General features: G+C 44.8%; 1 protein-coding gene across 2 annotated transcripts in view; it reads right to left on the bottom strand.

Moving 5' to 3' along the window:
• The window catches only part of LOC120917360 (synaptotagmin-1-like), a 95,782-nt gene extending 77,800 nt beyond the window's left edge, over window positions 1-17,982 (bottom strand). The window contains exon 1 of one of the 2 annotated variants that reach the window (XM_040328596.1): window positions 17,909-17,982. The gene's annotated coding sequence lies outside the window, so the exon portion shown is untranslated. The other variant, XM_040328595.1, reaches the window with a different exon arrangement.
• Between the last annotated feature and the right edge of the window lie 6,453 nt (window positions 17,983-24,435).

Raw genomic sequence — 24,435 nt, 5'->3', positions numbered from 1 at the left:
CTGGGGACAAAAAGAAGGCTAATTTATGAAATATTTTCTTCACCCCTGTGTATACAAAGAAGCATGGGGGAGCCCATGTCCATAATGGGGGTGGTATTGGCACAGCCACAAATGATCCACAATGGCTCAAAAGTGATAAGGTCCAGAAATATTTAGACAGAATAAAGGTGGATAAAGCATCTGGACCAGATGGCATCCTCCCACGGATCCTAAAAGAATCGAGCTCTGACATTTCAAAGCCATTGTTTCTCATTTTTAGGGACACCTAAATGACAGGAATGGTACCTCTGGATTGGCGTAGGGCCAATACGGTGCCCATATTTAAAAAGGGATCAAAGTCTTTACCAAGTAACTATAGACCTGTTAGTTTAAATTCTATAATTGGGAAGATACTGGAGAGTTTAATAAAAGACCACATAGACGAGTTCTTGCTGGGAAAAAAATATTTTAAGTAACAGAAAGCATGGATTCATGAAAGACAGAAGTTGTCAAATAAACCTGATTTATTTTTATGAAGAGGTAAGTAAAACCTTGGACAGAGGGGTGGCTGTGGGCGTGGTATACTTGGATTTTGGAAAAGCGTTTGATACAGTTCCACACATACGGCTAATGTGTAAGGTAAAGTCTACAGGCTTGTAAAGATACATTTGTAAATGGATAGAAAACTGGTTAAGAAAAAGGAATTCAGAGAGTAGTGGTTAATGATTCTTACTCTGAATGGTCTAAGGTTATCAGTGGTGAACCCCAAGGTTCAGTGTTGGGACCATTACTTTTTAATATCTTTATAAATTATTTAGAGTCTGGGATTAAAAGTACCATTTCTGTCTTTGCAGATGACACCAAGCTATGCAGTGGATTAACGTAAAGGATGTCTCCAATTTACAAGCCAACCTCAATGCACTGTCTAATTGGGCAACTAAGTGGCAAATGAGGTTTAATGTTGATAAAAGTAAAGTTATGCAATTGGGGGCTAAGAATATGCATGCATCATACATACTAGGGGAGTACAACTGGGGGAATCCATAGTGGAGAAAGATCTGGGGGTTTTGGTAGATTATAAGCTCAATAATAGCATACAATGCCAAGCTGCGGTTTCCAAAGTCCTTTCTTGTATAAAGAGAGGTATGGACTCCAGAGAGAGAGAGATATCATTTTGCCCAGTACAAATCATTAGTAAGACCTCATCTGGAATATGCAGTTTAGTGTTGGGCACCAGTTCTCAAAAAGGATATCAGGGAACTGGAGAAAGTGCAGAGAAGGGCAACCAAACTGATAAGAGGCATGGAGGAGCTCAGCTATGAGGAAAGATTAGAGGAACTAGATGTGTTCTCTCTTGAAAAGAGGAGATTAAGTGGGTATTATGATCAACATGTACAAATACATAAGTGGTCCATATAGTGAGCTTGGTTTTCAGTTATTCACTTTAGGTCATCGCAGAGGACAAGCTGGACCTCTTTATGTCTAGATGAAATAAGGAAAGGTTTCATCACAGTGAGAGCTGTCAAAATGTTGAATTGACTCCCTTTAGAGGCGATTCTGGCAAGCTCAGTAGATTGCTTTAAAAAAGGCTTGGATTCTTTCCTAAATGTACATAATATAACTGATTTTCCAGGGAAAATCCGATTGCCTCTCGGGGGATCAGGAAGGATTTTTCTCCCTGCTGTTGAAAATAGGAGCATGTTTTGCTGGGGTTTTTCGCTTCCTCTGGATCAACTGTGGGTGAAGAATGGTGTATGTTTTTTTTGTTTGTTTTTTAACTAGATGGACTTGTGTCTTTTTTCATCCTGACTAACTATGTAACTGTAGCACCCTGATGGTTTGGCAGGGTTGCTAGTAAATTTACCTGCCAGGTATAGTTGCCTTAAATCAATTGATAGGAGATCAATTGATTCCACCCTAATTCTGGAATTGATGCACTTCTCTCTTCTGTCACTAGATGGCCGGGTATCTGGTGACATTAGATAAGACAAGGGCATTGCAAGAACAGATTAGGAATGGATAGGGTATCTCAGCCAATGGGCAGGGATCTTCTCGGGTCCCTTGGCCTGCTGGGAGAGCCTATTTATTTGGTGGAGGTCAGGTGATCGGGGTTCTGTGCCACCTGGACAGCTGTCTGGGTAGACATGTGTTGTGCTGTCCTGGGCTGCTAGGCCAAAACCTGATGCCTATCCCAGGGACATCTGGCTGCTAGGGCCTATTCAGAAGCAAGCAAGAGCAGTGTAGGGTTGGGACTGTGGCTTGCAGTCCAACCATAAGCAACGGTTCTGCTGGTTGGAAAACCTGTCGTGGTCGGAGGTAGAGGGGAAGCTGTCGCCACTAAGGGACCAACCACCTTATTATCATGGACCACAGTAAGTCCTGAAGCAGTATTCTCACCAACCGGGGATGGTGAAGAATTGGGAAACTTCGGCACGTGTCAAGCCAGAGACCCATACAGCCAAGGTGACGCTTGCAGAGCAGCCTTGTGTGCTAAGCCTGGGACTGAGCAGGCCAGTGGGGTGACGCTTGAAGAGTATCTGTGAGTGCCAAGCTAGGCACTCAGCAGGGAAGCAGGGGGAACGCTTGAGGAAGATACTCAGTGAGAAAGTTGGAAGAGCTCAGAAGATCCAGTGGCAGTGGATCAGCAAGTCTAGTGAGAGAGACTGGGAGCTCAGTGGAGTGAAGATCTACAAGAAGAGATTGTAGAGGAAGTAAAGGAGTTTGTTACAACTTGTGTTAGAAACTGTTATAAGACTGTTGCCATAGGAGACAGCGCTACTACACATGCAGATGTGGTGTCTGGCTGGGTGCCTTTCCCTGCATGGCTGTCTACCTATAGAAGTCTTGGAGTCTTCTAATTAACATTGCAACTACTTAAGGGGGTCCTGGCCCTAAACCCTCTCTACCACAGTTCTGTTCAAGAGAAAATAAATCTGTTTGCATTCAAGAAGTGTCTGGCGCCCATGAATCTACCTTACATTACACCCACTATGCCTTGCAACCCACTCTACACAGAAGCATGTCAGCTGTCCCTAACTCTGGAGGTTTTCATTAGACCAAAGGGGACCTAGCTACATAACTAAGGGGCCATGCCTAATCCCTGAAGTCAAAGTCTAATTCAATATTTCATCCACCTCGTCCTCTGTGTGCATTCTGCCACAGGCGCGCCACATTGCACCTTTGTTTATTTAGGTCTGTACCCCAGTTGGGGAGATTCACCCTCAATTTGACTTGTTTATCATAATTACCAAAAGTAAGATGATATTCAGAACAGGTGTAAAGGGGACCTTCAGATTTGGTTACTTCAGCACAATTTCAAATTCACACATCAGTGTGATGTGCACTGCCGATTTCATTGTGGCTTGCGACTTCAAACAATAGAAGTTTATGGAAGTCGCAATGAAATCGGCAAAAAGTAGTGCCGGTACCTTTTTCAAAGTCGCTGCGACATGAGTTGCAGCAATTTGAACGGTTTGATTGCCAACAATGTGGTGCGACTTGTCATGCGATTTGGGACTGTCAAATTGCATGACAAATCACACCAGTGTGAACAGGGGCTTAAAGCGGGGGTTCACCCTATCGACAGTAAAAAAAAAAAAAAAATTTTCTTTTACCTTTAAATCAGGCACTGTAGCGCGAGCTACAGTATGCCTGTCCCGAATTTTTTCCCCCCATACTCACCTTGTAGTCGTCCATCGAAGATACCGGGGAATGGGCGTGCCTCTGGAGACGGAGGATGATTGACGGCCGGCTCTGGCGCGTCACGCTTCTCCGGAAATAGCCGAAATAGGCTTGGTCTTCACGACGCGTGCGCATAGCCTGTGCGCACGCGCCGTGAAGAGCCGAGACCTACTCCGGCTGTCTTCGGGGAGAGTGACGTGCCAGGGCCGGCCGTCAATCATCCTCCCTCTCCATAGGCACGCCCATTCCCCGCGGGAGCCGGAATCTACGATGGACGACTACGAGGTGAGTACGGGGTTAAAAAAATCGGGACAGGCATACTGTAGCTCGCGCTACAATGCCTGTCTCGATGGTAACATCATGGGATTGTGGGTGAACTACCGCTTTAAGGAAAATCTCTGCAATTGGACACAAGTGACAAAACTGCTGGGTTATTTTAACCTGTCCTTTAAAAGCAGAAAAATGTTTTTTGCCTTTTGTTCTACTTTAACCGCTTGAGGACCTACTTGTTTGTAGCTTAACCACTTTTTCCCTAGGCCAATTCTAACATTCCTCTCCTACATGTAAAAGTAAAAAAAACATTAGCTAGAAAATTACTTAGAACCCCCAAACTTTATATATATTTTAGCAGAAGCCCTAGAGAATAAATTGGTATGTGTTGAAATCTTTTATGCCACACGGTATTTGCACAGCGGTTCAAACTACATTTTTTGAAAAAATACACTAATGAATTTTACTGAACACAAACACAAAAAAAAAAAAAAAATGTTGGTAAACTTTAAGGCTTCATTTCCATGGACGTTTTTACAGCCACTTTTGTGAGCGTTTTTTGCAGCTTAAAAACAGCTCTCCATGTTAGTCTATGGCCTCATGCCCACCATGACGTTTTTGAGCTGTAGATGGCTGAGCCGTTTTTAAGCTGCAAAAAAAAAACCAGGACCAGTGCGTTCTGAAGCTCCAGCGTTAGAGCTGTAAGCCTCATCCTGCGTTTATTTCTCTATTCAAAATCAATGGTTCCCTATGGGAGCCCATTGATTTGAATAGAGGTCGCACCAGAAGTCGGATCAAGATGATCCGACTTGCGGGGCGACTGGTGTGCAGAGAATCTTGAAGGGGAACCCTGCGCAAATTAAAAAAAAATTGCGTGAAGTCCCCCCCCCCAGGATGATAACAGACCCTTCGATCTGGTATGGATTTTAAGGGGAACACCTATGCCGAAAAAAACGGCGTGGGGGTTCCCCCAAAACCCATACCAGACCCTTATCCGAGCATGCCACCCAAGGGTCTCTTCGCGACAACCCTGGCCGCTGGTTGTCGGGGTCTGCGGGCGGGGGGCTCATCGGAATCTGGGAGCCCCCTTTAATAAGGGGGCCCCCAGATCCTGGCCCCCCACCCTACGTGAATGAGTATGGGGTACATCGTACCCCTACCCATTCACCAGGAGGAAAAGTGTGAATAAAATAAAAACACAACACAGGTTTTTAAAATAATTTATTAGCCAGCTCCGGGGGTCTTCTTCTGTCTTCGGGGTTCTTCTCCCGCTCTCCGTTGCCGTCTTTTCGGGGCTGGCCGATGCTATCTTCTTGCAGCTCTTTTACTGGCAGCGGCCAGCCCGCTCTTCCTCGTAACCTTCAGCCTTCTGCCTTCTTCCTTCTTCTTCCGATGTTGCCTCGTCGCTCCCTCCCGCTGTAATGCCGGGTGTGCGGTGCGCGATGATTTATATAGGCCTCTTATGACGTCACAGTCCCAGCATGCTCCGGGTGGTGACGACATTACCCGGAGCATGCTGGGACTGTGACATCATAAGAGGCCTATATAAATGTTGAGGGCATGCGGCCTGATGCGGCTCAGGGGGGGGGGGCGCTCGCTCATCCCCACCCCCATTCCTGACCGGCCGGGCGGCATGCTCGGATAAGGGTCTGGTATGGATTTTGGGGGAACCCCCACGCCGTTTTTTTTTCGGCGTAGGGGTTCCCCTTAAAATCCATACCAGACCGACCGGCGCGGGTTTCCCCTTCAAGATTCTCTGCACACCGTGCGACCTCTATTCTAATCAATGGGCTCCCATAGGGAAAAACACGGCTGAAAACTAGCGCGGCAAAACGTGCATTGAATTTAATTCAAAACGAGGGAAAAATCGTGGTAAAAACACTGCTTTTTTCCTGGCGTCTGTACTAGCTTTACAGCCCGTTTTTTAAAACGTCCATGGAAATTAAGCCTAAAAGATGATGTTTTGCCAAGTAAATGGATATCCAACAAGTCACGCTTTAAAATGTATACCCTTGGAACTGTGCCAAACTACACTACCTAAAAATTTAAGAGAAGATGCTTTAAAAGTCTTTACAGGTTACCAGTTTAAAGTTACAGTGGGTATAGAAAATAATCACCCCCCTTTAAAATAATCAAACTTTGTGACTTTGCAGCCTGAAATTAAAACAGACACAGTTTTGTTTTATCCAGCTGTATTTACTATTGCAACGTATAACATCCAAGTGAAAGATATAACACCAAAATGTCATATATTTTTTTCAAAAACAGAATCACTGAGTTGGAAAAAGGATCACCCCCCTTATGTTGGACCACATTTTGCGTTAATTACAGCTTTTATTCTGTTGGGATATGTTTCTACTAACTTTGCACATCTAGGCCCGGATTCACAAAGCACTTACACCGACGTATCTCGAGATACGCCGTGTAAGTGCAAATATGCGCCGTCGTATCTGTGCGCCGTGCCCACAAAACTAGATACGCCTGAAAACAGGCTTCATCCGACCGACGTAACTTGTCTACCCCGGCGTATCGTGGGTGCATATTTACGCTGGGCGATTTGCCGCTCCCATTGATTTTCTATGCACATATGCAAATGAGGGAGATACGCCGATTCACGAACGTACTTGCGCCCGGCGCATTATATACGCGGTTTGCGTAAGTCGTACGTCCGGTTATTCCCCATATATGAGGCGCAACCCATGCAAAGGTATGGACCAGGGAACACAGCCGTCGTATTTTACGTTGTTTACGTAGTACGTGAATATGGCTAGGCGTAGGTTACGTTCACGCCGTAGGCAGTGATTCGACGTATCTTATGCAGTTTTTTCGACGTGATTCTGAGCATGCGCACTGGGATGCGGCCACAGGACGGTGCATGCGTCATTCGTTTTAAGTACTTCTATGACGCTTGGCCCATCATTTGCATGGGGTCACGTAGCATGGCTCACGCCCACTTCCACCTATGCCGGAATACACCGAGGAAACCCAGCGTAGATTTGAGAGCGAGTGGGAGCAAGTCCTTTCTGAATACTGTACTTGCCTCTCTGCGCTGCGTCGGCGTAGCGTATATTCCATACGCTACGCCGGCATAAATATGCGCCGATGTAAGTGAATCCGGGCCCTAGACTTTGCAATATTTGCTCACTCTTCTTTGCAGAACTACTCAAGTTCAGTTAAATTTGATGGTGATCGTTTGTCGCCGCCATTACTAGTAAAAAAATGAAAATAAATAAAAATTCCATAAATCTATCCCTTATTTTGTAGATGCTATAACTTTTGCGCAGACCAATCAATAAATGCTTATTGCGATTTTTACCAAAAATATGTAGAAGAATACGTATCGGTCTAAACTGAGGAAAGAAAATATATTTTTAATTTTTTTTTTATATTTATTAAATCAAAAAGTAAAAAAAATATTGTGTTTTTTTCAAAATTGTCCCTCTCTATAAATACAGCAGAGGTGATCAAATACCACCAAAAGAAAGCTCTATTTGTGGGGGGAGGGAAACATAAAGATTTAATTTGGGCTCAGAGTTGCATGACCGCACAATTGTCATTCAAAGTGCGACAGCGCTGAAAACTAAAAATTGGTCTGGGCAGGAAGGGGGTGAAAATGCCTTGTATTGAAGTGGTTAAAATGAACATAGTTTGGGCTGCATAGCTAGGCCTCAGGGATTGCACAACCTGATACAATGGCGGTAACACCTGACTCCAGTCCAGACCCATCTATTAGTACAGTATATTGTTTACCTATTAATTGTGTGGTAGCGCCACATGCCATATGTGCTCTGTGGACTTTATCTGCAGGAAAGCGTAATCTACAACAAAGAGAAGGAAACCACCCCTCAGGTACACAGACCTACAATAAAAAGATTATTTCCTTTCTACTGTAAACCCTTTATCTGCCAAACGGTGTTATCAAATGTGAAGATTAGGAAAAGGGAACCTGAAATTATACCTCTAAATGGCCATTCATTGCTTGAAGTTTCAGGTGTGTATTAGATTTGTATAGATTTCTATTTAGTATTGGTAAAGCTTCTGTCTTTTTTTTTTTTTTTTTTAACTAATCAAGAGTGTATATCACTAGGACATCTCCTTTTATTGCTTATGTACGGCAGCAATAAGGTTGGGCTTTAACGCCCACACACTGAACATATACATACTTGGGTGGCAGAGGTTTCTGTGCTCTGAGCACGCTCATTGCAGACTCCAAGCACAGAGACTGAGCTGTCAAAAGATTGTGATTGCTAATTACAGTATTTGATCAGGCAGATCTTCTCGCCTCGCAGGCGTAATAGCTCCAGTAAAACAGATGCCAGGACTGAGCAAGAAGGGGTTAGAGCTCTTGTATAGGATACATTTCACCCCCTTTCCATTCCTTCTATATGATCGCTGGATGGAAAGAAAGACCCCTATCTAAATGCCTTTTTTTTTCACTTCCCTTAAACCCCTTTCACACTGAGACAGTTTTCAGGCGTTTTAGCGCTAGAAATAGTGCCTGAAAACTGCCTCCCATTCTCTGCAATGGGTGTTTATACACCCGGGGGTTTGTGCTGGTGGGACGTTAGCAAAAGTCCTGCAAGCAGAATTTTGGGGTGGTTTGGGAGTGCTGTATACAACACTCCCAAAATACTCTGCCCATTGCAATGAATGGGCAGCGGAAGCGCCGCAAAACACAGGAGTTTTTACCCCCTTCTTTGGGGTTAAAAGTGCCCTGCTTGTGTCCGAAAAGCGTGTCCACTTAAACAGCGCTAAAGCGCCGCTAAAAACAAACGGCGCTTTAGCGCTACTGCGTCCCTAGTGTGAAAGGGGTCCTAAAGCAGAACTAAAGAGGTTAAATGTGCCTTTATTACAGTCCCTTGCTGACATGAGCATCTTGTCCTGTGTGCCGGTCTTCTGGCATCATCATTTGCTGGCGAGGGGTGACATCACCCCTTCAGATGCACAGGAGGCAGTCATTCCAGCACACAAGAGAACAGCCTGGCAGTGTAAGTTGAGCCACATAGTGGAGTCAGTTTGCTCCCAGCCACCCATAGAGCATAGCAGGGTCTGTGTGTGTCCACTCTGCATAAACTGGGTGGAGAAGGTCCTATCCCACTCTGCTCCAATCAGCAGGGGATTATTTGCTGATTGGAATGAAAAGCCATCCATATAAAATGCAAAGTGTTCTCTGAATGGAGCCCATACTGAGTGAGAGACCTCCTGTGTTTGCTAAGCAGCAGGGTAGACACTGAACACAGGACCCAGAAGAGAGCAGCGATTTATTGTATTAGACATGCCTACTATAGTGATTTTCAGCTTCCACATGGATCATAGGCGGTATGGAACATACATACTTACATTGGTACAAACTGGACTATTATGACTATGCAAAAATATTCATTCCTGGAATACAGCTTTAAGGCGAACTAAAAAATCCGTAGGTGTTTTTTTTTGCACAAATGCCTAAAAAATCATTTTAGCCCTGAAGATTACATAAACCCCCCAAAACATTATCTATTTTCTGCAAACAGACACCCTAGATCAGTGGTTCTCAACTATTCTAGTGTTGTGACCCCTTGATAAAATTTCTCAAGTTGTGGGGACCCCTAACAGTAAAATTATTTTCGTAGTGTGGGTTGTCAGCACCCAAGGCAAGGCAAGTCATTTGGGCCCCTAACCCACGGACATTTAGCGCTCCCAGAGTCCCTTCCACTCGTACAGTATTAAAACTCCTTATGGTACATTTAGGTTCCCCTAAAAATAAAGTTTTGACATTGCATTTGCTATAATAATTACAGTTAGAATCGGCTGGTTTTATGTAAAAAATACCTCCGTACGTAGCGTTTGTATTATTCGTTCCCACCGCCACTTCCGGGTACGATGCTGGCAGTGGGCGTTCCTTATTGATGGACAGGCATCCGACCGACGCATCCATCGCGTCACGAGATGCCGAAAGAAGCCGAACGTCGGTGCGGCTCTATACGGCGCATGCGCAACGACGTTCGGCTTCTTTCGGCATCTACGTACGGAGGTATTTTTTACATAAAACCAGCCGATTCTAACTGTAATTATTATAGCAAATGCAATGTCAAAACTTTATTTTTAGGGGAACCACCCCTTTAAGGATGCACAGTACCACTCTCTTTGTTCTCCTTTCTTTCCCTTTTATCTCTCTCTATCCTAATTTCTTGTTTCTCTCTCTCTCTCTCTCCCCCCCCCCTCTTTCTTGCTCTCTTATTTTCTTTGTTCCTCCCCCTCTTTTCCTCTCTCTTCCATGTATTCTCTCTTTTTATTCCTTCTCTTACTCCTTGTTGATGGGATGAGTGGAAGTGCTGGGGGGGAGTTGGGATGAGTTGCAGTGCTGGGGGGGTGAGATCAGTATTTTCTATGTGAGTATAATCATTGCTGTGTACCTTTATTAAAATTATTTTTGGTAATGCACAAGGTCAGTGCGCCCTCCCTTCTTTATGTTTCAGCTTCAAGGACACCCATTGTTCTGAGTAGGGCAGCAAGACGAGTGACTTTTCATACAATATAAAAGGTTGACTGCAACACACATCTATAGACCCAGCACCTAAGGGCAGGAGAATTGTTTTGTATGTTGGGGTGGGTCAGTGTGAGTGCTGGGGGGAGTTCTGATCAGCCAACTTAGGTGCTCTTGATCAAGGTAATCTGCTGATCTGAGAACTGTAGTGGGGACTTTTAATGGCAACTATAATGACAGGCAGTGTTATTCACTGTGTCTCGGGCTCCGTAGTGTCTCGCAGCAGTGACATCAATGCCGAAATCAGGAGATAGGGTCTCCCCCAGATCATCCCACTTAATGTTCCTCGCCAGTCAGCTGACCTCTAGTCTCTGCCCCCCAGCCATGCCGTGAACTGAATGGGCAGCCGCAAAGACACTGTGTGGGTGACCACAGGCTCCAGGAATAGCCCAGCTGGGCGGCCACAGGCTCCATGGATTGCCCAGCTGGGCGGCCACAAGCTCCAGGGACAGCCCGGCTGGGCATCCGCAAAAAGGCTGGGAGAGCGGCCCAGGCTCCAGGAACAGCCTGGGATTCAGCGACCCCAGTCAAATCGGCATTTGACCCCCGATGGGGTAGTGACCCATAGGTTGCTAACTGCTGCCCTAGAGAATAAAATAGTGGTAGTTTAAATTTTCATATAATATTACCACAAAGTATATTTTAGGGAACACGAACGCAATAAAGATGTACATTTTTTAAGAAATATAAAAGACAAGGTTGCACTGAATAAATAGATACCCAACATGTTAAACCTTAAATTTGTGTGTGCCTGTGAAATGGCAACAAACTTCAGTACCCTACATTTTCTAGACTACACAAAAGAGGAGGTCTAGTTCTAGAAATATTGCTTTCACTCCAGCGTGCGCAGCTATATGTGACGCAATCAACTTTTTTCATGCGTAGACGCCCCCGACACATGCATTGACCCTTTTATGTGGAGGTGTGGGGGGGGGGGCTCAAATATTTTTGGGGGGGAGGGGGGGATATTATGAGCTTGGGTGTAACTTTGTTTTACAATTTAAAAAGAAAATGTATGTTACATAAAGTTGATGTTAGCCCTCTCCTATATCCAGTAAAGTTAACAGCCTCAGATGATACACAGAGCTGAAACAAATTTCCCTACATAAGTTTTACTTGTATATCTGCTGTCTTCAGCTTTATATATTTTTTAGAAAGTGAACATTTTGTTAGAATTTTTACTTCCTCTTTCAGCAGTGGTAGGCGAATCTGGGCATACACGATGTGACAGCTGATTGGAGGAAAGGCAGAGAAAGCTGTACCTGAGGACCTGTAGTGCAAGATCTCCCTGCTTCTGGAATTCTGCTTGCTGTGCCTCTTCTGCTGCTTTCTGATCATATTCTCACCATCATCCTACTTCTGCTCCAACTACCTATGCAATCAGAGTGAAAGTTCCCCTGCAACCTAACTTCCAATCATTTTAACTAAAAATCACCAAAACCAAGGTGCTTTGGAGTGCCATTCGAAGAGAAGCCAACACATGAAACGCCAATGTTACAACAGTACAACAGTGTGAATGGACCCTAATGCCCTGTACACACGATCGGAATTTCCGATGGGATAAAATCCGATGGAATTTTCCGTTGGAATTACGTTCAAGCTGTCTTGCATACACACTGTCAGACTGTCCAAAACGCGATGACGTAAAACACTACGATGAGCCGTCAAAAATGAAGTTCAATGCTTCTGAGCATGCATCAACTTGATTCTGAGCATGCGTGGTTTTTTCTCTGTCGGAGTTCCACATCGGAAAAAAATAAAACTCTGACGGAAAAAAGTCAGATGGGGCCCACACACGGTCGGAATATCCAATGAAAAAATTCCGTCTGACTTTTTTCATCGTAAATTCCAATTATTTTGGGTGAACTGTGTAACAATGTAACCATGTAAAATTAACAACCCCTTTCGATAATCCAATCTGATCAAAATTTCCACTGTTTATGGACTCTTCAGTATTCTCACTGCACAGATATGAACCAAACTTCCACGATTCTACAAGAATTCCATCCTATTCTGCAATAAGGACATAGTGGCATCAGTCAGCATGATACCATAGGAAGTTAAAGGTAAAAACATACAGATTGCCAAATTCTGGACTTCATACCGTAGATTCTCATGCCGCGTACACACCATCACTTTATGTGATGAAAAAAATCGACACTTTCTGTGAAGTAAAAAATGACGTTTTTGAAACTTCAATTTTCAAAGACGAAGTTGCCTACACACCATCGTTTTCTCACAATGATCTTGCAAAGTGAGGTTACGTTCCACCACGTTTTACCATTGAAGCTAGCTTCATAAGTAGCTTCTGGGCATGCGCGGGTGAAAAAACGTCTTAGAAAACGAAGTTTTTTGCTACACACGGTCAATTTCTGTGAAGTAAAAAGTGCACTTTTGAAAAACGACACATAAAATTGAAGCATGCTTCAATTTTTTTGGGTCGTTTTTTACAAGACATAAAACAACGTTTTCCCCCACACACAGTCAATTAAAGTGACGTTTTTAAAAACGTCATTTTTTTTCATCACATAAAGTGATGGTGTGTACGCGGCATCATACTAATCAAATTGTGTCAAGGGATGATTTCATCAATGTTCTGCTGTTTTTGTTTTCCATTCCAAAAATAAGAACAATGACTAGGAACAAAGTGTTGCAACATAACCAGACAAGTGAAATACAAAGGTGTTTGGTACATCTCAATTACAGGGAGATATACAACCTTAAAGCTCACACATAACTGTGCATGCATAAAAAAAAAAAAAAAATCACATCATGGATTACGTTTCCTCAATAATCGTGGGGAGGTAGAGACAAAAGTGGGTTGCATCAGAACCCATTAGCAGATTAGCAGTGTGACAAAAGAGCATCTGGAGCCATTTGATCGTAAAACTGAACAATAACTATAGGGTCTCATGCACACTGGACGTTCTAAAAATGGCAGTAGCGTTAGCTGTAGAATGCTGCGTTAAAAAAAATTGTTTTGCCGCGTTTTTGCATTAGTGTTTTGCTGAGTTTTTTTTAGCAAAACTATACTCCCACAAAATCTTGAGGCTCCAATACACTCATAAACGCAGGATAGCCATGTTTTGCTGCGTTTTTCACAGTTTTTACCGCTGAAAAACACTCTTCTTTAAACGCAGTAGTTCTGGGTTTTTTTTCCAGCCTGAAAATGCCCTTGCCAAAAACACTGATAAAAGCAGATAACATACTTACTGGCTGTATAAAAAAAAAAAACGCCTGACACCCAAAACAGCAGCTGTAAAAACGCCAGTGTGCATGAGGCCCAAGGGAAAAAAATGGGGGGGGAGTGTAAAGGAGGTTGGAATGGGGGGAGGCCCCCCTAGATGTGCTAAGTAGGCAGCCCCCATCTGAGGCGCAATTATGGGGCCACAAGGAGAATAGGTGGAGAAAGGGGAACAAAAGGAAGTAAGGGTATCTTCTAAGTTCCCAAACTGTAACTGCAGTATAGTTAGGACACTGACCTGGCTTTGCTGTAAGACAGGGGTTACTGGATGACAAGACTGGCCAAACACAGTTACAGAATCTTTGGTAGTTAAAACAGTTAAATATGCATTTAGTTGCTTGCTTGGCATTCAACTTTAACAAAACATTCTTTCATTGACACAGTACTTTAATAAGAACAAAGGTAATTGTTTTGGAACAAGTCACATGTTTTTCAACCTAGCTTTCAAGCACAAAGTTATTTAGCTATGAGATCATATAAGAGGAAAGCTGGTCATACATTATACATTTTTCTCACTCAAATTCCTTTAGAATTAACTTAAAGGGGTTGTAAAGGAAAACATTTTTTTCCCTAAATAGCTTCCTTTACCTTAGTGCAGTCCTCCTTCACTTACCTCATCCTTCCATTTTGCTTTTAAATGTCCTCATTTCTTCTGAGAAATGCTCACTTCCTGTTCTTCTGTCTGTAACTCAACACCGTAATGCGAGGATTTCTCCCTGGTGTGGAGAAAGCCTCTTGAGGGGGGAGGGGGCTAGCAGGCAAGTCAGGACACTCTCTACTTTTGAGATAGAGAAAGGAGCTGTGTGTTAGTGGGCGTCCTGAGGCCCCGTACACACGAGAGGATCCATCCGCTGGAATTGACGCATGCGTGGAATTCCTTATATGACAGCGTGGCGCACATCGCCGCGTCATCATCGCGGCGACGGCGCGACACGTCATCGCGATGGGATTTCGGCGCGGATTTCGATCCGATGGTGAGTACACTCCATCGGATCAAAATCCTCGGAAATCCTCGAGTGGACCGTATCCGCGGATAAATCCTCTCGTGTGTACTAGGCCTGACACTCCTGCTCGCCCCCTCCCCCCTCAAGAGGTTCACAGGAAGTGAGGATTTCTCAGAAGAAATAAGGACATTTAAAAGCAAAATCAAAGGATGAGGTAAGTGAAGGAGGACTGCACTAAGGTTAAGGAAGCTATTTAGGGGGAAAAAATGTTTCCTTTACAACCCCTTTAAATTACGCAGTGCAAGGGCCTGCCTGATTGCATACAAAATTGAAAGGGTTTGGGTTTGACCTCATATTATATGGTTTTGGTAAATCTAAAGGAAAATTGAATAAGAAAAAATTCTAGTATGTATGGCCAGCCTAAGGCTCCTTTCACTACTGTGGCCGCGACCGCATTTTGCGGGGTCCTAGTAGATGATAAGCTCAGCAATGGCATGCAATGCCAAGCTGCTGCTAACAAAGCAAACAGAATATTGGCATGCATTAAAAAGGGGATTAACGCCAAAGATAAAAACGATAATTCTTCTACTCTAGAAGACTCTGGACCGGCCGCACCTAGAGTATGCTGTCCAGTTCTGGGCACCAGTCTTCAGGAAGGATGTACTGGAAATGGAAAGAGTACAAAGAAGGGCAACGAAGCTAATAAAGGCACTGGAGTTATGAAGAAACTTAGTGAGCGCTGAACTTATTCTCTCTGGAGAAGAGACACTTGAGAGGGGATATGATTTTAATTTACAAATACCGTACTGGTGACCCCACAATAGGGAGAAAACTTTTTCACGGAAGGGAGTTTAACAAGACACGTGGCCACTCATTAAAATTAGAAGAAAAGAGGTAGAGTAAACTATGTAGAGGGTTATTTACTGTAAGAGCAGCAAGGATGCAGTGGTCTCAGTGGGGGGCATTGATGGTTTCAAGAAACTATTAGATAAGCACCTGAATGACCACAACATACAGGGATATACAAGGTAATACTGACATATAATCACACACATAGGTTGGACTTGATGGACTGGTCTTTTTTTCAACCTCACCTACTATGTAACTATGCTGCTTGCCAGTGGCGGCCCATCCTTTAGGGGTGCCTGGGTTCCGCCCCCTCTCTTCCACCCACCCCCCTATATGCAATGGATAGATTCATGCATAGCATGAATCTATCTGTGGCTGCCGTGGCCACCCCCTATTCATGCGTCCGGCCCCTTTCAGGGCACCAGGGGCATGAATTATAGTGGCGTTTTTTTTTATTAAGCACCTGATTAAAGCCAGAGTCTTTAACCACTTAAGGACCGCCTCCTGCACATATACGTCGGCAGAATGGCATGGCTGGGCACATGTACGTACAGGTACGTCCTGTACTAGTACCCAGCCATGGGTCGTGGGCGCGCGTCCGCGGCGCGATCCCGCGACCCGGTCCGAAGCTCCGGGACCGTGGGACTCGATCGCCGCTGGAGTCCCGCGATCGGTCCCCGGAGCTGAAGAACGGGGAGAGCCGTGTGTAAACACTGCTTCCCCGTTCTTCACTGTGGCGGCAGCATCGATCGTGTCATCCCTTTTATAGGGGGACACAATCGATGACGTCACACCTACAGCCACACCCCCCTACAGTTGTAAACACACTTCAGGTCACACATAACCCCATCAGCGCCCCCTGTGGTTAACTCCCAAACTGCAATTGTCATTTTTACAATAAACAATGCATTTTAAATGCATTTTTTGCTGTGAAAATGACAATGGTCCCAAAAATGTGTCAAAATTGTCCAAAGTGTGCGCCATAATGTCGCAGTCACAAAAAAAATCGCTGATCGCCGCCATTAGTAGTAAAAACATATTTTTTTTATAAAAATGCAATAAAACTATCCCCTATTTTGTAAACGCTATAAATTTTTCGCAAACCAACCGATAAACGCTTATTGCGATTTTTTTTACAAAAATAGGTAGAAGAATACATATCGGCCTAAACTGAGGAAAAACATTTTTTTTATATATATTTTTGGGGGATATTTATTATAGCAAAAAGTAAAAAATATTGATTTTTTTTCAAAATTGTCGCTCTATTTTTGTTTATAGCGCAAAAAATAAAAACCGCAGAGGTGATCAAATACCACCAAAATAAAGCTCTATTTGTGGGAAAAAAAGGACGCCAATTTTGTTTGGGAGCCACGTCGCACGACCGCGCAATTGTCAGTTAAAGCGACACAGTGCCGAATCGCAAAAAGAGGCAAGGTCCTTTAGCTGCATTTTGGTCCAGGTCTTAAGTGGTTAACAGGCTTAAAAATAGTGTGGGCTCAGGTCGCAGAGAGTTCTGTTTGCCGCCCACCCCCAAAAAAAAAATTCCACTGGCCGCCATTACGGCTTGCAGGACCCACTGCCGGGTGTGAAAGCACCCATTGCAGAGAATGGGAGGCAGTTTTCGGGCGCTATTTCTAGCGCTAAAATGCGTGAAAACTGCCTCGTGTGAAAGGGGTCTAAGGCTGGATTCACACCTATGCATTTTTTGTGCTTTTTGCACTCTGCAGATCTGTACTACAGTCCATTTACCGTGGTTTCCTATGGAACACGTTCTGTAGTGCAAATCTGCAAAATACAAAAAGCACAAAAAATGCATAGGTGTGAATCCAGCCTAAGAGCACAGTAGAGTCTATTTATAAATGGTTTCACCCGGCATTCACACATTTTCAAAATTGAATCCAATGAAAAAAGTAGTGAATCTTGTGTGCTACATTTATACATGCAACTACTCATTTTTAAGAGCATATTATGCCATTAGTTCTATTTTGCATCAAAACAAGATTTATAAAAACTAGAAACAATTTTTTACAGCCAATATCACAAACCAGGGGTCCGGTTACGGCTGTAATTCCACCCTCTAAATACAGAGATAGATAAAATAAATAGATAAGATCTCCAGCCAGGTTGCTGAATTGACATAAACACAACATATTCCCACACTTGTTCTGAGCAGCTGTCACTGCTAGTCTCAAATTACTGAAAGACTTTAACGATTTTTAATGTGTAGAAAATATCACACTTAAGAAATCATAGCGACCAAAAATAAAGATTACACTTAACAATCAGATACAGTACCTTTCCGTGTATTATTGCATACCCAGCCAGGAACATGTTCTTGTGTCAGCTCTATATGGCATATGCACTACCTTTGTGGCGTAGCACACAAGATCAACAAGTTTAACCTGTCCTACTTACTTTAAACACACCTGATAACTCCTTCCTGAGAAGCAGATCTGCAGCAAACTCTTCCCTCAGGCAATCAGAGCTTAACAATTTGTCAGGCTATATAGTCCCATACAGGGGTCAAGTCCTGGGGGAAAAAGTGTGGGAACTCCCACCCAAGATCCACTCCCCCACCAAAAAAAAAAAATGATACGCTCATATGCATAATTACTAAACCGCATGTTCTTTCTAAATCCCGCGATAACCTCTGCAATGTCTCCTGGGAACAATGACAAAAGCTCCCTGGAGACATTGCGGCATCAAGGAAATTACGGAATACCCGCACACTACCCGATGAATCCCATATACAGGAAGCGGCCATTAACATAAAGGATTACTAAGGTTCGCCTGCCCCTAAAAGTGACTCGAGCTGGGCATCGCCGTTTAGTGAAGGATTGGCACGGGCAGCTCGACTTCTCTCAGCTGCTCTAGTCCTGCAAAGGGAACTGCGTTCCTGCTGTGAAAAAAGTGCAGGAACTCCGTTCCCACGCGTTCCCGCAGGACTTGAGCCCAGGTCCCATACCTCAAAATACCCATACATCAAACAATGTCATAGACATCAAAGTGATTACTTTTTTCTATATAGCTGGCGACTTCCAAGAAAACATGTGGCTGTGAGTGGGTGGAATTACAGCGATTTCCACACCTACAACCACCCGCAAGGGCAAACACGCTACTCTTAGGAGACGCGCAGGGTTGCCATTCATTCTGAATGACACCCCCATGCATCTCAGCCCACAGAAATGACCATGCAATTTCTCTGCAGCTGCATTTTTTCTAAAGTGCATTCTCCTTTTTTGCGCAAACACGGGCATGGCAGCCAATTCAAATTAATGGGCTGCTGTGCCAGCGAAAACATGGGCATGGCCGGCACTAGTGTGAACCAACACTAAAAAATGGCAGTAGAACTTTTTTTATTTTTAAAAGCGGAGGTTCACCCAAAAATCAACTTTCTGCCATTAGATCCAGCAGTATGCTGGGGGTTTTTTTGTACTTATCCGGCTCTAAGCGGGGATTTCTGTGGGGAATAGGTGTTCCTAAGCCAAGCGGATTTGATTGACGGGCTGCTAAAGCACGTCACACCTTCTGAAAATACCCGAAGTCACACTCGGGTGTTTACGGTGCCTGCGCCTGCCGTGTAGAGCTGACTGCGCAGGCGTCGTAAACACTTGAGTGTCACTTCGAGTATTTTCGGAAGGCGTGACGCGCTTTAGCAGCCCGTCAATCAAATCCACTTATCTTAGGAACGCCTATACCCGGAAGGAATCCCCGCTCGGCGCCGGATAACAAAGGCTGATAAAACGATAAGTACAACAACAAAAAACAGCATACTGCAGATGTCAGCAGTATGCTGGATCTAATGGCAGAAAGTTGATTTTTGGGTGAACCCACGCTTTAAGAGCATTTAGCATTTTTTCGGACAAAAAACCTCCTCCCAAAAACACAAGCCAGAAGGGGTTGTTTTTTCTGCCTTTGGCAAACTTTGGGGGTTATTTACGAAAGGCAAATCCACTTTGCACTACAAGAATTCTGCTAATGACATACCTTCTAGGATGCCACCCCCCGGATTCACACCAGGAAACATATGCCTTCCAGGTTCTGTAGTAGATGAGCCTGGAGGCCGGCTTCCTAGCACTAACGAGTGGATAGGACTGGACCAGAGAGCCCACGGCTTTTCAGAATGTGGGTCTCAGCAGCCAAACCGTCAAATTTAGACTTAACGCAGGATGGAATATCAGACCCTGTGAGAGCAGATCTAGGAGGAGCAGGAAAACCCAAGGGGGTCCTTCTGCCATGTTCACGAGCTCCGCATACCAACATCGCCTGGGCCAAGCCGGGGCTACCAGAATCACCGGCTTTCCTTCTCTCTTGACTCTCTAAAGGAATCGTGGGAGAAGCGGAACTGGAGGGAATGCATTAATCAGAAAATACTGATGCCATGGAATTGTCAGGGCATCCGACCCGTATCTTCAGAATGTTGATGGGCAGGAGCTTTTCGACTCTCGACCAAGTTCCTTGGATAGAAGCTTCTTCTAGAACTGCCCCCTAGCTTATAAGGCTGGCGTCTGTGGTTACGATCTTCCAAGTAACCAGAATAAAGGATTTTCCCTTTAACAGATTCTGAGGGAGCAACCACCAATTTAGGCTCAGCTGAACCCGTGGTGACAGGTGCATTGGAAGGTCCAAGGCTTGAACCCTTTTGTTCAAGGCAGACAGGATATTGCTCTGCAATGGTCTTGAGTGAAACTGGGCGTAAGGAACCGCCTCGAATGAGGCTACCATCTTCTCCAACAATCTCATGCAAAGGTGAATGGAAGGCCTCCTCTTTGCCTTGACCACTTGGACCAACTCTTTTAAGACCCTGACCTTTGACGGCAGCTTCAGCAGAGGGAAATTTGTATGGGGTACGCACTCTGTATAATATTGCACCTGCATCTTAAGCGCTTGAGAGGTAGATGAGATCTTTTCCCCATCCTCTGAAACCTCAGACTGCTCATGACTGCCATCTGCAGACAGGGACATTTCACCATCAGAATGTTCCTCTGATAAAGAACCCAGAGCAGAGGAAGGGGATCTACCCCGCTTTCTGCTTCTCCTTAAGGAGGTTGCGATTAAAGTAGCCATCCTTCCTTCTAAGCCATCCAAGGCAGCTTTCATAGCGTCTTCAGTGACATATGCAGGAGCTGCAGGATTAAGAGAGGCAGCAAAGCCTGACGGGGTACAGATTCATTCTGTGAGGCTGCTATCAGTCTGTCAGGGGGATGGTAATCTGCCGGCCTGTCTAGAATTCCCAGCCCTAGGCAAGGATCTGTTTGTGCCTCCTTTACCTGCCCCTGAACGCCTCTTACTGGGAGACATAGCCCTTAACTGCAAACGCAGAGGTACTGGTACAAGTGCAAAAACAGTTGTGCTCTAGTCTTACAATACATATATATGGGCTGGGCTCACTGCACAACCTGATGCTGAGCAGGTGTCTTAGGTATGCCTGGATCAGATCCACTGATATGCTTACAGCCCACAGCTCTGTGTCCCGCCGCTTTACAGAAGGCTCTGGCGTGCTGGGTTTTAAAACATGTTGCTTGGCACCTGCGCAACAACGCGCCGTGCATGTGCGTGTGCAAACCACGATTACAATGTGACTCAAAACACAAATGCATACACAATTATTTGTTTTAATTTGCATTTTGTTTCCTACTTAAGTGGAATTACCTTTTAAATTTGATAGCTTACTGCTATACCTGCAGGAGCTTAGAAAAATACTATAAGTGCCCTGCCCTGCCTACAACCCCCACCCCTCACATGGTGCTTTATTTTTCACGTCGTTAAAGCGCACACACGACCATTTTTTACGACGTTAAAAACGACAACGTTAAAAACGACGTGAAAAATTAGAGCAGGCTCTAAATTTTTTTTTTTTTCCTCAAAAAAGGATGTTTATTGAATAGAATAATCATGCATGGTTACAAAAATTGCATCAGTTTCATTTCTCAGTCTCTGTATTACATCCATACATAAGCGTAGAATAATAAAATAACAAAAAGAACAACCATACATAAACTTCTGGAATGCTACCTTCTCTGCCCACTAGACCAACTCATTATACATAAAAGGCAGTGTATAAGTATCATCAAGCTCCCGCATTCCTGGACCTACTCCATTATTACTCCATTGTGCTGTACCCTGCCCTCTCCCTCCCCTGCAGAGTGCCCCAGATCCAGTCTTAAGTCCTTGCCCCTGACCTCTTACATTAGTAATCTGTCCAACACCAACTCGAGTGGAGCTAAACCCGGGGAATTTAGCCAGGGGGCCCACAACTTTTCAAACCTGCCCCTCCTTTTTCTGTGCTGATATATGTATTTCTCTGCCTGTAGAGTGGATCCCATCTGGGCTATCCACTCTCCCAGCCCTGGAGGCTCCGCGTCCTTCCAGTGCCTTAGTATGAGTTTGCGGGCCTGGAAAAGGGCCCTACCAACTGCCTTTTTGTGGTTATCCTCCAGCGGTATGTCTTCTATAATACCCAGTATACATACTTTAGGGGTTTGGGGTATTTGAATCATGAATACCCTGTTTAGTGTTGTGAGAACCCCCGTCCAGTATAGATGCAGCTTGGGACACCGCCACATTAAATGGATGAGGTCAGGCTCTAAATTTTTAATGGCCATTTTTTGCGTCGTGAAAAATGCTCTGGAGCCCACACACGATCGTTTTTAATGACATTAAAAAAAAAATTTACTACCCGAAAAACGGTCGTGTGTACGCGGCAATACATTTAGGTGCTGTGAATGTCTCCTAAACTGGATGTCACTGGTGCATGCACATTATGTCTGCATTCATGGTGCATTAAGTGTGCCCTGATTGCAGAGAGGGTCATGCTGCAATAATGACTCCGGTGCGCATACATGGAAGTGACATCACGTCCCAGCCATTCAATTGGCCGAAGAGTGCGAACCCGGAAGGAAGACCAGGCAAAGATGGAAGAGCGGTGACAGCTCAAAGCTGGAGGGCTCTGTTTGAAAGATAAGCCTGTCATAATTTGCTAGTATAAGGCCGGGTACTAACGAGCAAACATGTACGATGAAACCGGTCCGTCGGACCGTTTTCACCATACATGCCTGCCAGAGGGCTTCTGTACAATGGCTGTACTAACCATCGTACAGAAGTCCGCGCGTAAACAATACGCGGGGCGTGTCCGCGTCGTCACCGCGACGATGACGCGCCGACGTGGGCGGGCCTGCCATTTAAAGGCTTCCACGCATGCGTCGAAGTCATTCGACGCATGCGAGGGACGTCGGGCGCTCGGACATGTACGGTAGGTCTGTACTGACGACCGTACATGTCCGAGCGGGCAGGATTCCAGCGGACGGTTTTAAAACACGTCCAGGAATATTTGTCTGCTGGGAAAAGGCCCGGCGGGCAAATGTTTGCTGGAATTCGGCCCGCTCGCGCCTACACACGACCGAACATGTATGCTGAAACTGGTCCACGGACCAGTTTCAGCATACATGTTTGGTCGTGTGTACGGGGCCTAAGATGCATAATAACAGACTATGGCATAAACCTGCAGGGGCCCATTTTAAAAGAGTTTTTTTTTAATCTAGTTTACAACTGCTTTAACCACTTGCCGACCAGACCATAGCCAAATGACGGCTATAGCGTAGTCAGCTAATTCTGGGAGGAAATACTATGATGTCCTCCCAGACTCCCGCTTCCCTTGCGCCTCCTGGGGCATCTGTGATCGCCGGGTTCTCCGGGCCCACCGCATCATGGATTGGACTAAATGGCCGATGACAGCGGCCCTTTACCACGTGATCGCTCTGTCCAATGACGGAGCAATTATTTGTCAACAAACCAGCGCATGTCTGGTTCAGCTCTCTCCTCTCCTTCCATGCGATCGGTACAGTGTGTGAAGAGGGAAGGGAGCTGGTGGAGTAGCGCAAGTGGGCTATCTCTGGAGTGCCCACAGAGCTGATCTTTGCCAATTCATACCTCATCCATGCCTCAAACATGCCCATCCATGCCTTAAACATGCCCATCCATGCCTTAAACATGCCCATCCGTGCCTCAAACATGCCCATCCATGTCTCAAACATGCCTATCTGTGCCTCAAACATACCTATCTGTGCCTCAAACATGCCCATCCGTGCCTCAAACATGCCCATCCGTGCCTCATACATGCCCATCTGTGCCTCATACATGCCCATCCCTGCCTCAAACATGCACATCTGTGCCTCATACATGCCCATCTGTGCCTCATCCATGCCTCATACATGCCCATCCGTGCCTCAAACATGCCTCATCTATGTCATCTGTGCCTTAAACATGCCAATCCATGCCTTAAACATGCTCATCCGCGCCTCATCCATGCCTCATTCGTGTCTCATATATGCCCATCCATGCCTGATCCATGTCCATATGTGCCTCATAAATGCCCATCAATGCCTCATTAGTGTTCATCCGTGCCTCATTCAGGCCTCATCCATGCCTCATTCATGCCCTATCCGTGCCTCATCCATACCATCCATGCCACATCGGTGCTCAAATGTGCCACATCCATGCCACATCAGTGCTCATCCTGACAGTACTCCCTGCATGTTGGGCCTCTGTATATGGTCAGGCTGTGTAAAAGTCTCACACATGTGGTATTGCCATACTCAGGAGGAGTAGCAGAATGTATTTTGGGGTGTAATTTTTGTTATGTACATGCTATGTGTTAGAAATATCTTATAAATTTCTACTTTTTGTAAAAAAAATAAAAAATGCGTTTTCATTTTCTTTCCACATTTTCCAAAATCTTGTGGATAAAAATTACATGTTCAAAAGACTCCTAGATTATGTGTTGGGGTGTTTGCTTTGCAAAATGGGGTAATTTTGTGGGAATTTCCATTGTCTTAGTGCTCCAGGGCCTTCAAAAGTGTAATAGGTAGTCAAAAAAGCAACCTTTAACATTGGCAACAAGTGGCATATATAAGGATGACAATTGCACTAGGGCCTTTGCTGTC

Source organism: Rana temporaria, chromosome 11, assembly GCF_905171775.1.
Source record: "Rana temporaria chromosome 11, aRanTem1.1, whole genome shotgun sequence".
Taxonomy (NCBI): domain Eukaryota; kingdom Metazoa; phylum Chordata; class Amphibia; order Anura; family Ranidae; genus Rana; species Rana temporaria.
Note: the sequence above shows the minus strand (reverse complement) of the source record. Positions and strands in the feature narration are given on the sequence as shown.